At 36.1% G+C, this 14,137-nt stretch overlaps 1 long non-coding RNA gene across 1 annotated transcript; it reads right to left on the reverse strand.

Moving 5' to 3' along the window:
• Positions 1-1,732: 1,732 nt before the first annotated feature.
• On the reverse strand, positions 1,733-4,909 carry LOC144464126 (uncharacterized). The gene is made up of 2 exons (XR_013491922.1): positions 4,714-4,909; positions 1,733-4,335 (listed from the first exon to the last, which is right to left on the reverse strand). It is a non-coding gene; the product is annotated as an uncharacterized LOC144464126 (long non-coding RNA).
• Positions 4,910-14,137: the final 9,228 nt, after the last annotated feature.

The raw sequence follows: 14,137 nt of genomic DNA on the forward strand, positions 1-14,137 counted from the left end.
CCTAGTGGTGAGGAGTGAGTGGAGCAGGACTTAAAAATAAAAAAAATAATAATAAAAACAAAATAAAAATAAAATAAACATAAATTACAGGGAAAATAATTAAAATTAAATGTAATAAAATACAAATAAAATAACAATACATTTATAATGTTCATCAGCCTATTAATTTATATTTAGCCTTTTTACTGTTTATTACATTGCCCTGTTTTTTTTGTCTCGACCTATTTTAAAATCCTGTGATTTTTACTGTTAGCTTATCATATTGTTCTTCTTTTTTGTTTTTATAAACATTTACTTATTTTAGTTGCTCTATGTTTATAACTTTGCTTTAAGGTTTGTTTTTTTTTCTGATGTGTCCTTGTTTGTACTTTCCCCTTTGCTGCTGTATTGCTGCTAATTTCCTTGCTGCAGGAAAAGATAATCTTATCTTTAAATAGAATTAAAATGTAATTACTTTACATAGAATAAAATCAAATACAAATAAGATAACAATACAAATAAAACAGAGTAAAAATGTAATTAAATTACGCAGAATAAAGTAAAATATAAATAAAATCACAATACAAATAAAATTGTAATTAAAATACATAGAACAAAATAAAATACAAATAAAATCGCAATACAAATATAATATAAAATGTAATTATGTAGAATAAAATAAAATACAAATAGCATAACAATAAAAATGAAATACCATAAAAATGTAATTAACCTATATGGAATGAAATACAAATAAAATAATGCAAAAATACAATTTAAAATCTAATTTAATAAAAGTGTAAAATATAATAGCAATAGCAAAAAAAACAATAAAATAAATATATAAAAAAACTGAATGATTTAATCAAAAAATAAAACAGAATAAGCATTAATTCAAATTGTATAGAATAAAATACAAATAGATTAACAATAAAAAGATAATTAAAAACCTAACTTAAAAATATAGTAAAATAACAATAATATATATATATATAATAAAATAAAGTGATTTAAATTAAACACAATAATAATAATTAATATTAAAGAACCAAGAGCACGGAACTATTATATCCTCTCAATTAGACGTCTCTAGTCTCTTCTCTCAGCTTCAGTAAATCAAGATATAATCTAAAGCCTTCCTGTCTATAAAAGTCACACTTCCTGTAGCCTGTTGTGTTTGACTGTTTAAAATAATGTGCAGTTTTACCTATTAACTCCTGATCTGGATATCCTCAGAATTAGATTTATTGCCAAGTAAGTTTTCATAGAGAAAGAATTTGTGTTGGTATTTTTGGTACATAGTGGCTGCGATCAAGACAACAAGAGAAAAGAAACTGGACTGCATGTAGAGTTACATTTCTCTTTAGAGGGGAATGACCTGTTTCATCTCTACTCCTCTCAGGTCAAAGCGTGGGTGATGCAAGGAAGGAAATAATGCATGCCCCGCCCACTTGTCTGATTTGACCAATCAGTGAGCGTCTCAGGCAACGCCCCCTCCGGGTACAGACTGATTTACAGAATAAATATGACTGTTATCCAATCACAGCAGCCCTGCAGCTCCAAGGTCAGCTCAGGCAACCAACTGATGCTTCAGCAGACTCCACTTCACAAGGATTTAACAACTGCTGGTTTTATATTCTGTATATATTTTACCCAACCTGCTCCATCATTGCACTCAGAGGTTTTTCATTTGGCTCAGGCTACAAATCCCAAAATAAAGTCTCACTATGACATATAGAAAAGCACATACACATTTACTGTTATTAGAGAGACCATTTATTTTACAGGAAATGCAAAAATACAGCATCTAAAGATATCTGGTCTTCTGATATTTCAGTGAAACAGTGACAGAAAACTGCATTTCAGCTACTTCCAAGGTGAGTAAAGGAGGGAAATGAAAAGTACAGCCACACAAAATATTTTTTTAAAGCTGCATATATTAGTGGCATGACAGAAATCTGTTTGCAACATTTTTAAGGACAATGACAAAATTTCTCTAGTTGCATATTGTTGTTTCCCCGATGTGAAGATTTGCTGCTTTTCTCCGTTTTATAATCACCGTAAACTGAATGTTTTAGGTTTTGGATTATTGGTTTCATAAACCGACATAGTCATGAAAATAATCGGCGTATTAATGTGGTTAGTCACAGCTGTAATTTAGTTTACTATCACAGAGGACAGAGCGGCACATACACACATTGGAGAAGCCTGAGCCTGTCATTTTGTTCCTTTACAACATAACAAACAGGTAATCTGTAAATATCAAAAATAATTTCAGCTGTAGTTTAAAAACATATTAAACACTTTCCACAGAGGGAAAGGATGTACATGTCTGCACACCCTGCAGAAGCTGGGACACAGTGCAATATGCTGCCACATTGTGGAAGGCAGTAAGTTGTATAGTTGTATCTCCAAAATAGGGGCAGCAATATCCCACACCCCACAACAACACAACTTACTACCTCACCACAGCACAGCCACAGACACAAGAGCCCCGACACACTGTGAAAACATTTCCTGTGGGTTGGTTGCAGAAGCAGGAGGGCAGACGTCGACTCATTCCATCTTGCTGTAAGTCTGAATCTTAATTTTACAACTGAGCGATGATGCCAAATTCACGAGACAGACGTCATCTTCTGACCGGTGTCTGATCTGTCTAAAACATGGGACACACCAGGATGACAGCAAACAGCAATATAACCAGTGAAAGGAATCCAACGTTCACGGTGTAATTTTGGAGCACTGTTGGTCACCAATGGCAACAGAGGCTTTAGTCACCGTGGCAACTGAACACAAGATGTGGATGGGCCGGCGCTCTCTCCGACAAGTCGGTGATGGTTTAGGTTGCCGTGAGAAAGACAGTAGGCTGTATAGTTATCTCCCAGATCTGGTGTGATCCTAAAACTATACAAACTACTACCTCATCCCACAGCTCCTTTTCTTTTTGCTTCTCTGGAGTCTAAGTCATCAAATAAATAAACAAGTTCCTGTTATTAAATTATATGCACACTGTACAATACTGTACCTCGATACACTAGATTACATTTGATATCCTGTTACCCTGCGGTCATAAATACACGATTAGGGACACTCCAGCAAAATGACAACAGACCAGGGGCCGCTAATAAACACATATTAACCACATCACAATACAACATACAATGAATGAAGTGCCTGTTTAAAACCTTTCTGTATTTGCTGCTGTCACTTTGCTAAGAGGCAAATCCAGTCTCAGCAGCCCCGCACAGATCAGGTGCACACAGGGGTGTTTCAAGGATTTAAGGACATTAGGGGCTCGGCCTGGACCTCTACTCAGGGGTCCAGGGGATCCTGCTCTGGTACTTTGTTAATAACCAAGCCCTAGTTCGATAGTTTGCTCTTTGGCACATTATCTACATTCAAAGTGCAAAAACATTCAGTGTAAATCAACTTATTTTCATTGAGAAAATGGTCGGCAGGCCATTAGGCACACTATCATGGGCCAGATTTGGTCCACAAGCCGCAAGTTAAGCATCACTCTTATACTAGATTATATATTATTACTACTGCTATTACACTGCATTTTATATCCTACGTCAAATACTATACAGGGATAACAGCTGGCTTTGACCAGGGGGCAATTTGGCAAAATGGCAGGAGGCCAGAGGACGGTTAACAAACATTAATAATATTTATCAGAATATAAAGTAAATTATTTGCCTGTTTTCAACCCTTGCTGTATGCTGGTGTGTTTAAAGCTCTATTTTGGTGCTTTTTTATGCACCTGGGCTCCTTATTTACATTCAAAGTACAAAAAATGAATTAATTTATATTCATCTAGATTTAGAACATGGTCGGCACCCTTTTACAGGCCAGATTAGGACCACGTACTATATCCTACTATATTATGTTAGTGTTATACGGTCTGACCACACATCATACACTGTATTATATTTTGCCATTTCAACACATACAACACTAAATATCATTACTTAACTACAGTATGTATCATAGTGTTTATGCTACACTCTCCACAACTCATATCCTGTCACTGTACCTTGTAACTTAATCTTTAATTGCTCCTGTACAGCTCAATTTTTCTTACATACTACCTTTTATTTTATATTTTACTTGACTGCTATCTGCACTGTTTTCTGCCTTTGTGCTGCTGCAACAGTTGAATTTCCCCTCTGGATATAAATGAAGGCTGTTCTCATCTTGTCTTGCTAATTCCTGGTGAAACACATCTACCAAGGACACGAGTGAAGGAATAAGATGTGAGAAACAGAAGAGGTGACCAATCTTCACAAAATGATGTAGCCTACTTCTCAGGAGGCTCCCTGTCCTTGAGGAGGGTCTCCAGTGCCAGGCGGGTACCTGGGGAACAAGGAAAACATGCTATAAAAAGGAGCAGGACATGACGGACTGGCCTCACCACCAACGCACATCAAACAGCAGCAGTCACTGAGCGACCGCTAACATTTTCTGCTGGTAGCTTGTATCCTACATCAGGTGAGGCTAACAGGCTAACCTGGACACCACCTCAGCCTCTCAAGCTAGTTAGCTTTAGCTGCTAAGTAAATTAGCCTGTGTAGACGTTACGGTGACTCGTATTAAATGAGTGAGAGTGAGGCTGCAGGGTAGTTAGTTTAGCTTTTAACTGCAGCACCAGCCTTGGAAGTCAGCTAGCCAGCTAGCTAGCCACACAGTGTTAACATGCTAGCTGACAGCTAGCTGGAATTGGCGGTTCTCGACCTCTCAGTCCGCCTGCTGTCACATCCCCTCCGGCCCCGCACGGCCCCGCGGGCCCCGCGGCTGTCGGCGGTTGGTCCACATCAGTGACAGTCGGTGATGTGAAGCTCGAGGCGGACGGTACCCGTTCACGGTGTCGACCTTTTCTCAGCACAAGTATCGCAGCAGCAGCAGCAGCGAGATGTTTCGATGCCTCGCTTCACCACGCCAAAAATCACGTGACCAACCCCCAAACGAGGCCTCGTGACGTCACGCTCGTGTCAGAGGGGTGTCGCGCTTCATGTTGTTAAAAAGACATCTGCAGAGTTGTCAGTGATCTTCATAAAAAAGAAAGAAGATAAATTATAATTATTTTTAAAAAATGTATTTACTTTTATCTGTCAGACTTAAATAACATTTATTTATTTATTTATTTATTTATTTTTTTTTTTTTTTATCATTATTATTATTTTATGTTGGCAATTTATTCTATTCATAAATCTGTTGTTTCCCTGGAGGATGTTAAGCAATTTGTGAAACTACTTTCTGTTTCTGAATGTTTTACAATATTTTTGTCTTTTGTGACATTGCTGCTCCTGGCTCTTTTGTTATTGTTCCATATGTGAATATCTCCTGTACATTGAATTTATTATTATTATTATCTATTGTTATTATTGTTATCTATTGTTTTGTTTAATCAAATTAAAACACACACACACACAAATAAATTAACAGATCTTAAATGTACAAACCATGATAAGCATAACTGTCCCCCTTGTTGTTGTTTATTTGCACATACAATTTTCACTTTGCACTAAATATGTTCCCTTTAATCCATTGCTCACTTTTTATCCACTGCTCATTATTATTATTATTCTTATTATTATAATTATGTATTGCTGTCTCTTGTATTTTTTGCATTTTTTTTTTGCATGCCTAGTTTTTTAAGTTTTTAAATTTTGAAATCTTTAATCTGACTCTTTCCCCTTGACTGCTGTAACACTGGAATTTTTCAGTTGTGGCTGAAATTTCTTTTATTAACGGGATAAACCCCTTGAGATGCGACATCTCGTTTGTGAGGGGGTCCCACGGGTCAATCCAAAACACTAGACGAGAAATAGTAATAAAATAAAACTTGACAAAGACAACCATTAACAACCTTAATCTCAACATAAAATAAATAAAAGAAAGAGAAAGATAAGATAGATCAGTCTAAAATAATTTTAACATAATCATAGTAAAAATAAGAGAGAAAAAAAATAGAATAGAATTTGGGAGTGACAGTGCATTAAATTATGAATGAATTGTGGGATCAATTAAGGTATATTTTATCTTATCTTATCTTACAACTGAAGAACATATACACATCTATTCAACACATTCATTATTTGTATTATTTACAGTATAGTATGTACTTTAATTTATTTTCTTAACTGTTATTGTTTCATTTCTAATATTAGATTTTTATTTAATAATAATAATAATTATTATTATTATTTTTACTAATCTGGCACATAAGTATTTATATGTTCAACCTGCCTTGTTGTTGTAAATTTGTTGTTCAATAAAGAAAATAAAAGAAACGAAAATAATAAAAACGTTGAAAGTTTTCAAAAACATAATAAAAACAAGACAAACGTGTTTTTATAGTACATATGATAATGATGTTGGCAATATTCTTTTATTCTCAAATATAAATTTAGCATTTTTTTGGTTGTTGTTTTTTCCTGGAGAATGTTGAGCAATATGTGAAACTACTTTCTAATATCACTGACAAAAAGGCTGACTAGACACTTAATATCCTTATGTTTATAATATTTTGTTCTAGTGTGACATATCCCTGGCTTATTTGCTATTGTTCTACATGTAAATATGTCCTGTATACTGAAGTTATTTTTGTTTATTTCAATTATCTAAGTATATAGTTAATATGAATATTAAATCTGCAACAACAACAAAAAAAAAAAAAAAACAGTTTAAAGGCCTGAGAGTGTAGCCTACAAATAAACTAATAGTTTAATTAATTACAAGTGAAGACAATGTATATTTATTTATCATATTCTTTGTTTGAATTTTTCACAATTTATGTACTTTAATTCATAGTCATAATTGTTACTATTTTGTTTAAAATATTAGTGTTTTATTTTTTTTACCACTCTTGCACATAGGGATGTATATATTTATTATATTGTTTGTTGTTAAAAAGAAAAAGGGGGATGTTCTTATCCATCTGTCTCAGTATTTAAAAACAAAGCTGTTTAAAAGTGATTGTTTTCTCAATAATGATATTTAATATTTACCACACAGACTCCCAAAAAGGCAGTCCAAGGCACTTTACGTATGAGTATTCACACACAAATAAAAAACAAACAGCAGGTAGTCTACAAATAAAAGTAAAAAGTTAAAGCTACATAAATACACACAAAGTGGTCTGCTTTTATTGTTCAACCTTAAATGAACAAAATAATAATAATAAAAGCAGTAAAATCAGGTCTGTAACTGCTTCATCATGAGCTCAGATTTAATGCATACACACAAATGCACTACCGAGGTTTGACCAGCAGATGTCGCCATTTACAATCAAATGTTTGTAAAACTGTGAACCCTTTTTAAACATCTTTATTTTCCTTCATCTCTGAGTCATAAAGTGTTTTCACCCCTAAACGCGTCGTCTGTTTGGGAGCGGGAGCGAAGCAGAAGCTGACTTTACCTCCAGTATTAAAAGTAAATTCTCTTACTTCTGAATTTGCTGAATTTCCCTTTGAGATGAATAAAGTTCTTTCTATAGTATTCAAATATATTCTTAAGCTAAACAAATTCTTTGAAAACGAATGAATGAGACGGACACAAGTTCACAGTGATCTTGACTTTTGGCACCACTTTTGGCATCTAAAAAGTGCAAGTCCAAGTGGATGTTTTTGCCAAATTTAATTAAATTCCCTCAAGGTGTTCCTGAGATATCATTTTCATGAGAATTAATTGGACGCAAGGTCAGAGTATCCTTCATCTTTGACCACCAAAATATAATAATTTCAAGCCAAAGTTGAAGTTTGTGCCAAATTTGAAAAATTCCCTGAAGGTGTTCTTGACAAATTGTGTTCATAAGAATGAGATGGACCTGGTCACAGTGACCTTGAACTATGACCACTAAAGATAACCAGTATACCCTTGAGTCCAAGAGGACGTTTGTGCTGCATTTGATGAAATTCCCTTGAGGTGTTCCTGAGATATAGCGTTTATTACAATGAGACTGACCAGGTCACAGTGACCTTGACCTTCAACCACAACAACCTAACCAGTTTATCATTGAGTCCAAGTGGACGTTTGTGCCAAATTTGGGAAAATCCTCTGCGGGTCTTTTTAAGATATCACTTTTACAAGAATGAGACAGACACAAGTTCACAGTGATCTTGACTTTTGACCACCAAAATCTAAAAAGTTCATGTCCAAGTGAATGCCCAATTTAAATAAATTCCCAAAAGGTGTTCCTGAGTTATCACTTTCATGAGAACAAAATCCTTAGTATCCTTGATCTTTGACCACCAAAATATTATCATTTCAAGTCAAAGTTGACATTTGTGCCAAATTTTAAAAATTCCCTTAAGGTGACATATTGTGTTCCCAAGAATGAAATGGACCTGGTCACAGTAACCTTGACCTATAACTTTTGACCACTAAAGATAACCAATATACCCTTGAATCCAAGAGGACGTTTGTGCCAAATTTGAAGAAATTCCTTTCTTGACAAATAGCATGACAATGAGACAGACGAGGTCACAGTGACCTTGACTTTTGACCACCAAAATCTAAGTTCATCCAAGTGGATGTTTGTGCCTAATTTGAGGAAATTTCCTTAAGGTATTTTTAAAATATCATGTTTGCAAGAATAAGATGGACACAAGTTCTCAGTGATCTTTGCTTTTGACCACCAAAATCTTAAAAGCTCAAGTCTAAGTGGATGTTTTTGCCAATTATTATGCTTTCATGAGAGTAAATTGGACGTAAGGTCAGAGTATCCTTGATCTTTGACCACCAAAATATTATCATTTCAAGTCCAAGTGGATGTTTGTGCGAAATTTTAAGAAATTCCCTAAGGGTGTTCTTGAGGTATCACGTTTACAAGATGGACACAAGTTCACTGTGAACTTAACTTTTGACAACCAAAATCTTAAAAGCTCAAGTCCAACTGGATGTTTGTGCCAAATTTAAAGATATTCACAAAAGGTGTTCTTAGGATATGGCGTTCACAAGAATGGGATGGATGGACGGACAGACATATGTGTGTACACATACAAAATCAAGACAGTGGATGCAATAAATACTTTTTTTACTAAAAGAATAAATTTTATTTCAGCACTGTAAGTCATTTCCCAACCAGTACAAACATGACTGCCATCTTTGTCTCTTTCTGAACCATTCCTCCCCTCCCTCTGTGAGATCAGACCACCAACAGCCAGACAAATTTAACAAAAAAAAAAAAAAAAAAGCTTTCTTTTTTTCTCATCTTTCCACAACAGTCCGGTGCTTCCATAATGCTAACAATGATGACAAATTATACCAACCATAATTATAACAGCAATAATGATGATAATATTTCTATAACAATAATATTATGGGTAAGTTTTCACCCTTTTTCGCTGCACAGGTAGTTTCGGGTGGCCCTGGGTACTGAAGTACATGCATCGGTACACTTGTGGCTGCGGGCACGATTGACCAACGTGACAAGAAATAGCCCATAATGATCAACTTGAGCCCTTACCAGGACTCGACCACTGGAGGGGGGAAGGGGGGGGGGATTATACTGGAGCTTGGGGGCTGTTGAGGGGGGGAGTGGCAGTGTAGAGAGAGACAGACAGAATAGGGACCTTTATTCAAACTGGACAAAATGCTGCGAGAATCCTGCAAATAGATCATAACAGGTACGACAAGACTGATGACTCCTTTCCACATTCTGTATGACAGACAATAATACTGTTTGACTTCTACAATACAACATAGTACATTTCTATTCTGGGACTTTTGGTTCTCTTTAACATTGTCGAGCTCTTCAGAGGCGCTCCCATTTGCGCAGGCAGTGAGGCAGGACGCTTTTATCGGCTGGACAACTCATCTTTTCATCATCAGTCACAGAGGAGGTGAATTTTCCTCACAAACACTTCAGCTGAGGTTTAGAAACTGGAGATATATTGTAAAATAATTTTTTATGGATTATTAAAGAAAGCTCAAGGTCATGGATTGTAATTTGCTGATGAGGCCACGGAGTCTTTTACAGCTGCAACAATTATTTTCTCAGTTAAACTACTCAAAGTTTGGACTATAAAAAAGTGACGCCTTCAAATCACTTGTTTCAATATTTAAGAATTACAGTTCACTGTCACATAACGTCAAGAAATCAAGGCTGCAGATAACAATCACACTGCTTTCACATGGAATCAGAGACGACATATGGCAAACCAGATGTCATTTAAGTGGACGAGAGCAGGACAGTAAAATTATGTGAAGCCGGCAGAGAATACCAGCAATGGTAACAGTAGATATATGGAGGCAAATAAGAGACGTAACTGGGCTATTTCAATTTCAACAACCACTGAATATTGAATATAGAAATTTAAACTCCACTGAATTCATAGCATTGAAATATTTAACTTTGAAAACCATGTATCTTAAATCTATTTGATCTGAATTAACCTCTTAGAAATTCAAATATGAAATTTCTTCATTTGCAGTTTCAAAAGCTGAAATGATTTCTTCTAAATGGTCACAAATTCAGAAAATTTAAGTTGAGGAATTAAAAAAATAATAGTAAAACTGTCAGTTTGCTAAAATCTTCCAAATTCAGATCTAAAATCTCTGATTTTGTTTTTTCAACAGCAACACCAGACAGGACAGGCCTGAATGTTTCGACCAATCAGATTTGACTGATCTTCTCTTTGAATTTTAATTTATCTGAGTTTGACCAATCAAATTTGAGCAACCTGAATCTGTTTTTTAAATTTATGAAACTCGAATTTTTCGATTTGGAAAGAAAAAAAAAGAAAAGAAAAAAAAAATCGAATTTAGTTTTTGAAATGACCAATATTTTTTTTTTTATATAAATTGGTAAATTCAGAACTAATAAATTAAAATACACAGTTTTCAAAGTAAAAATTTCAGTCCTATTAATTTAGTGATGTTTAAATTTCAACAGTAAGTTTCCAGTTGCTTATAAAATTCAGACATTTTTGCCTCTTATTTGCTTCCATATCGACGGCACTGACATTAAAAGTTAAATATTCTAACATTTTGCCGGACATGGATCCTTCACACAAGGCAACAATACGGGCGACTGCTGGATATTACAAGAAAGGAACATAAAAATAATAAAAACAAACTGATCTTATTTATTATATTTTATTCCATTCTTTGTAAACAATTAAGCATCACCATCGCAACATACCGTCACGTGTTTTATTTTACGTCCTGCCATTCAGTCTACTTGTTTTCACGCCTGATTCCAAGTGAACACATTGTTACTATTAATTAATCAGACTTCTTAATTAATCGTATAATCTGAAAAATGTCAGAAAACAGAGAAAAATGATTGTTTCATTCAACCAGCAATCCAACGATAATATCAAATTCTCATATTTCATACAATATTTGGAATTTTTACTTGAAAAATGACTCAAATTAGTGATTGGTTATCAGATTTGTTGCTGATCTGTTGTAATCTCTGATTAATCAAATAATCGTTGCAGTTCTAAAGAAAAGCAGCCAACTGAAAACCTGGAGCCTGGTCAGTGGTTCTCAACCAGCGGTTAAAACTGAGCTCGATATGACACAGAGTCATGAGAGACTCTTCTGAATCATGGCTAATAATCAAAATCTTATCACATGAGGGTCTATGACCTGATGTGTATCGATCTGAGGGTCCTTCACATGAAACAAGTTAAGAAACCACTGAGCTAGAGCTTAGCTTGTTTCCTTAAATAAAGCTGAAGTATTTCTTGCTTGCACGATGACATGTAATCTCAGGTTTGTGTTTGGAGGAGAATTCAGCCACTTTCAGCAGCCTCCGTGCCCACGTACATAAAGAGACTCAGTACAGCAGTAAGTTGCTATTTCAGTCTGAGTCTGGGAAATTAAAGGCAAGTTTGAGAGAGCACAACAATTACATGTTAAAAAAAAAAAAAAAAAAATGCAAAAGAGGGCGCCAAAACCCCAGCGTGACTGAAAGCGGGTGTTCCTGTGTATTAGTGTTGATCTGAGCACGTGCAGTGGCTCACACAGCCTGAATTCAGTCAATGAAGAAGTGACACTCACTGTCCACACAAACACACTTCCTTCCTTCCTTCTTTCCCTGTCTGTCTGCATCTCCACGACAACCACAGTGTTACAAAAACAAAAACACCGGTACCTCACAGACTTGTCAGGTAAATCACACGTGCTGTAATGTCATTATATATATAATCATCAGAAAACTTGTTACTCGGGGGCAAACCGTCGATGGCGGGTGGAGGTTGGGGGGGGGGACTATAGGGGGCTTTATAGGGATTAGAGGGGGATGCTAGGTGTACTTTGGTTCTCAGGTGTTTACAAGAGATGTTTCGCTGCTTTGTGCAAGGGCGCAGAGTTCAGCTTAGATTGATAATGAGTCGACCACGAAATCGTTATCAGGGATATTATGAGAATCGTAACATAGTGCAGACGACAATTTTCGAAAAACGGGCAATATTTACTTACGTACATAATAAACGGTGGTCTAAAGATGCCATATAAAATACAGGTAAGGAAAATCGCAATCATTACAGTTCAAATCTCTAGGTTGGCTAAGCGTATTTCAGTACTAACTGAAGCAATGGTAGAAGGATTAGATTAGAAGATGTAATAACATTAAAAATAGTAAGAAAAAACACATTTGCACAATTGAATAAAACCGTTTTTTTTTTTCTGATTTTTTTTTCCAGACTCTGGCTAGATACATACAGAAACTGATTATCAACGTTAATATAACCTTTACTGTTAGTTGGGTTGATTAAGGGGCGGGGCAGCCCAAAGAGAAAAAGAGAAAAAAACGGCCAATAGAAACGGTCCTAAGGGGCTAACAGGAGAGGCAGAGAGGGAGGTGAGAGGAGTGAAAGAGAGAACTGAAACACAGGAAGTGACGGGAGGGTTTAAACTCTGTGTGAAATATGTACGTGTGTACTATGTGTGTGACTGCTTTTAATGGGAATCAGTGGGAGTGGTGTGTGTGTGTGAGTGTGTGAGAATGGATGTATGTACTCTATGGGGAAGACTGAAGGGCAGAGAGAAGAAGAAGTGATTTGGGGGAAGGAGTAAGGGCGAGAGAAAGTGTCATTGCAGGGTGGGGGGGTGGGGGTGGGGTTAGGATAACAAGCATAAAAATCACTGATCAAATATCTATCGAACTAAAACAGACAAGGACGAGAGAGGGACACTACATCATGTATTGTGTTGACTTTTTTTCCATACTAGCTACTGTGTAACTCAGGGTTTAACATCTATGTATCTGTGTGTGTGTGTATGTGTGTGTGTGTGTGTGTGTGTGTGTGTGTGTGTGTATAGATGGTTGTTTCTGTGATACCTCTAACATGTATTCTTAATCCGTCCATGCAAACTTGTTGAAAATGTGGGATTTTATTTTATTCTTTTCCAGAGTCAGTAGAATGTGTTACCAAAATGATCTCTGATGAACTGACGACCACTCCACTGGGAACTGAAACTGCACAAAATCACTTCAGCACAAAAGCAGAGAGAATGCTGCTGGTAACAAATGCAACTGAATACCCGTTTGTCGTGTGTGTGTGTGTGTGTGTGTGTTCTGTTTGTATGTGTATGTATGCATGTGTGTGTAACTGTTATCTGGCGAGCGAATCGAGAGAGGGCATCGTATACCAGATCACACTCTGGCTCGCCGCAGAAAAGCCATCTTCTAACAATGTACTGTTGCGATACACATATTTGTACTAATGTCAAAAGTTGAAAGCAGTTAAGTATATGACTCCTAGTAATTCTAGACTTAGTATTTCGGCCAGTGGAGCTATATTTTCTAGCCTAGTCTTGGTGTCTGTGTATTACAGTCCTGTGTTAAGCCCGACGCTGGTACCTACTCTTAACCTATAAACACCGACAGCACTTGTGTGCTTGTTCCCTACCAATAACAAGTCCGAACCTCTGATTTGGTGTTGGTGTAAGAGACGGCGGCGTGGCTCAGCCCCTGTGATGATGAGCGCAGGCCTACACTCACGGCTGGGTCTACTGTCATGGTTGAGTTCATAACTGAGGGGATGTCTGACGCGACTACATTAACACTTACATATATAGTCAGGGTTTTTTCCTTCAAAACGGCATTTCATAAGAGCTTTGTTCCATGTCAATTCTGTGGCACACGATAGAGCACAAGTCATCAACATAGTAAGAAAATAAGGTGCTTCTTTGTTGACTTGCC

The sequence above is a fragment of the Epinephelus lanceolatus genome, chromosome 8, assembly GCF_041903045.1.
Source record: "Epinephelus lanceolatus isolate andai-2023 chromosome 8, ASM4190304v1, whole genome shotgun sequence".
Taxonomy (NCBI): Eukaryota; Metazoa; Chordata; class Actinopteri; order Perciformes; family Serranidae; genus Epinephelus; species Epinephelus lanceolatus.